This window comes from Bison bison, unplaced genomic scaffold (genome assembly GCF_000754665.1).
Source record: "Bison bison bison isolate TAMUID 2011002044 unplaced genomic scaffold, Bison_UMD1.0 scf7180017854503, whole genome shotgun sequence".
In the NCBI taxonomy this organism is placed as follows: Eukaryota; Metazoa; Chordata; class Mammalia; order Artiodactyla; family Bovidae; genus Bison; species Bison bison.
The window spans coordinates 6540-10645 of record NW_011485076.1 but is presented as its reverse complement, the minus strand read 5'-3'; the positions used below and the strand labels follow the sequence as shown (position 1 = coordinate 10645).

General features: G+C 38.3%; 1 pseudogene; it reads right to left on the bottom strand.

Annotated features, from left to right (window-relative positions):
• Positions 1 to 2146: 2146 nt before the first annotated feature.
• On the bottom strand, positions 2147 to 3100 carry LOC105000895 (annotated as a pseudogene).
• Positions 3101 to 4106: the final 1006 nt, after the last annotated feature.

Below are 4106 nucleotides of genomic sequence, written 5' to 3'. Positions count from 1 at the left end.
CACACCAGGCTCCTCCCATCCCTGGGATTCTCCAGGCAAGGACACTGGAGTGGGTTGCCATTTCCTTCTCCAATGCATGAAAGTGAAAAGTGACAGTGAAGTCGCTCAGTCATGTACGACTCTTTGTGACCCCATGGACTGCAGCCTACCAGGCTCCTCTGTCCATGGGATTTTCCAGGCAATAGTCCTGGAGTGGATTGCCATTTCCTTCTCCAGGGGATCTTCTCAACACGGGGATTGAACCCGGGTCTACCGCATTATAGACAGATGCTTTACCATCTGAGCCACTTACTTGTATATAATTAAAGTTCAGTATTTGTTTGAAAACAGTGAAAAGACTCAATGAAAACCAATGAGAAAAAATTACTTCAAATGAATGACAAGACAGAAAAATCCAAAAGAAAAAGACCTACATACCACTACTTATACTATAATGGTTTCATTATACAAAATACACTGGACTTCCGCAATGGCTCAGCAGATAAAGACTCTGCCTGCAATACAGGAGACACAGGAGACATGGGTCGGAGATTTATACATTGTTTATGCTTTTTCTAATATTAGGTTTTTTGCAGCAAAAGCAAAAAATTTTTGATCCTACAACATCCTGGAGAAGTAAATACAGAGTACACTTAGGTGAGGAAACTGCTGAGGAAAAAATGAGAATGTGAATTACACATCATTTTCAAGTGAGAGAAATTGATGCAGAAATGGTCCCTGCTAGAGATAATAGATAATTTTTTCACATGCAGACTTTATATTAGCTAACAATCATTGTATCAGCTTTTTTGGTAAATTTTTTCCACAATTTCTACTTCTTTATAATGTCTGTAACTAACACCTGATTTCAAAGCAGAATTACTGTTTCCACAATACTACAAGTGAACATTCTAAGATTCTTCCCAGCTGTTAAGCAGGAGCGGCTTACCTGCTGCTCCAAAAGCTCCAGGAAGATACAGAGGAGATAGAGTCTCAAGAGAGCAGTAAATACACAGACCCTTAGATAATGTCCTCAAGCCTGGACTGTCTGATGTGGGCTGAATCAGGTCCTCTCATTCCCAATTCGTATGTTGAATTCCTAACTCTCAGTATTTTGCAATATAACTATATTTGGAGACAAGATCTTTAAAAAGTTAATTAAGCTAAAATGAGTTTTTAGTCCTATATGACTGGTATTCTTAGAAGAGTAGATTAGGATGCAGACTCACATGTAAAAAGGACCATAAGAGGACACAGAGAGAAGACAGGCATCTGCAATCCAAGGAGAGCGGTCCTCTGAGCAAACCAACTCTTGCTGACACATTGATCTTGGAAGTCTAACCTCTACATTTCTAAGTAGGAGAAATGATTTCTGTCGACTGAGCCACCCCACCTGTGATACTTTGCTATGACAGCCCTAGAAAATGAAATAATGTTGCAGAAGACTGAGAAAGAAGGACCATTGAAAGATAAATGAAAGTTGAATCTAAATGAGAAAATGATTACAGATTTGAGAATGAAAAATGAGATTCAGGATTCACAGAAATGGATATATGGTACATATAGTATACATATACATATAGTATAACAAGTACGTGTAGTAAGGATGTGTGCAAAGCATCAAGACAGATGATACAAGTAAACCACTTAATCATTTGTTACTTTGTTAAATCGCTTCAGTTGTGTCCAACTCTTGCTGAGCCTATAAACTGTAGCCCCCCAGGCTCCTCTGTCCATGGAATTCTCCAGGCAAGAATACTGGAGTGGGCTGCCAAGCCCTCCTCAAGGCCATGCCTTTATTACTTAGTGCAATAAATATCTTTATTATATGATGAAGGTACCTGTCTGTGACTTTGCTCCTGGCTAATTTGAAATATATATATATTTCCCCAATTTTGAAAGGCTTTATTCATTTTTTGTATCTAATTTCACCATAAATTCATAATATTAAAACCAGTCCAGGTTCGATGCACGATGCTGGATGCTTGGGGCTGGTGCACTGGGACGGCCCAGAGGGATGGTATGGGGAGGGAGGAGGGAGGAGGGTTCGGGATGGGGAACACATGTATACCTGTGGCAGATTCATTTTGATATTTGGCAAAACTAATACAATTATGTAAAGTTTAAAAATAAAATAAAATTAGAAAAAAAAATAGTCCTAAATTTTTCAACTTAGTGCTTTAATTTACTCTGAAAATAAGCTAGTGGTTGATGAACTATCCTTAAAAAGTCCCCCACTTAAAATAGCTTTCAAGGTTTTCCTAAACCAAGAGTAAAATAAAGTATAAATCAAAGTGTTCATGGCTGAGTTGTAATAGGAACCCCAACAGCAAATCTCATAAATATAGGGAGGGTTTATGAAACCCATAAAGGCACCAATTAATATATCAACTGTATATGGTAACCATGAAATCATAAATGCTACTACTGTGATCCCCAATGTTTTAGCTGCTTTTCTCTCTCTCTTGGGCACTCTGGATTTGTAACTCTCTGATTCTGCTTTGCTACCAGTATTTTCAATTTTTAGAGCTTGTTGTTTAGCTATTTAAAGAATCTTGCCATAAAGAATCATAACAATGGTAGGTATAAAAAATAACAAAACACTTATCAAAACCCATACACAGTTGAGAGCACTTACTAATTCCTCCATCCCATCATCACTGACACCTGTGTAGGACACAGCTCCGCTGTACACAAGGGGCAGAATCCAGGAGATGCTGATGCATACCCCTGACACAGACACCTTGAACTTGGTGGGATAGACCAGGGGATCAGTAACAGCAATGTACTGTCAATGAAGATGAAGGACAGGTGGAAGAGAGAAGAGTAACAAAATACCACTTCACAGGAATTGTGAAGCACACAAAATCTGGCTCCAAAGTACCAGCACCTCTCCACGGACCTGACCATGCTGAAGGGCATCACGGTCACTCTGCACAGGCCAGAGAGGTGATCAAGAAATTGGCTAGAGAATGCAGCTGCTTGAAGTGAAGAACTGAAGTAATCACCAACAAGTTTCCAAAGATAGCCAATAAAGACCCAAAGGAGATTTAATACAAGATCTGTTCACATTCTCATGGCAGAGCTGCACGGTTTCAGATTGGGAAAGATTGCTGACCATGGTTCTGCAGTTGGATGCTTGCTTTGTTTCTGCTTTTCAGAAAAATGGTCTTCAATTCTGAAAATTTTAAAAAATAAAATAAAATAAAACTGCATACTTGAGTACTACTTTTAAAAACTGTCTCATATTTCATCCTTTTCCCATTTTGTTATGAAGAGAAACTAAAAGAATTTTTAAAACTCAGAAATACATTCTTTCTATGTTTACATAATATTTCTATACTAAATCTCCTAGATAGTTAACCCTAAGCAAATCTACTATAATTTTTCATCAGTCCAGAAAACACATTGCCTCATAATTGAAGAAATTTAATTACTTGGTCCTTTATACCTGTGGATTTCTTCCTTACAAAGGATATGTGTGCATGCTTAGTTGCTCAGTCAATCAATTGTGTCAACTCTTAATGACCTCATGTCCTGTAGCCCACCAGGCTCCTCCAACCATGGCATTTTTCAGGCAAAAATACTGGAATGAGTTGCAATTTCCTACTCCAAGGGATCTTCTTGACCCAGGGAATGAACTCATGTCTCCTTCATCTCCAGCATTGGCAGGCAGATTCTTCACCACTGAGCCACCTGGGAAGCCCCCTTATAAAGGATAATCACATGCAACAATTGCATGTTTAGAAAGTCACATCTTGATAGACTTCCACCTTCACATCTGAGAAGTTAACACCCAGGATGCTTTAAGAAGCCAGCCAATAAACTTGGTCCATGATAAATTCCTCACAAGCAACCCCTGTAGTGTAAGGTACGACTCATGAAAGGAAACTTACTTTAGATCATTATAATTAAAAAGTTCTACAGAACACATTTCTCTAAGCCCTGTTACCTTATCAAAATCCTTAGAATTTTCACAACAGAGAAATTTCTTTTAATTCAACTGTTCTGAAATAGCCTTATCCTGTATTTGACAATAATGTTACCTATTCACTATTTATAAGACTGGTTGTGCAATTTGCAGGGTTGGGCAAAATAAAAATGTGGAGACCTTTATTCAAAAACAT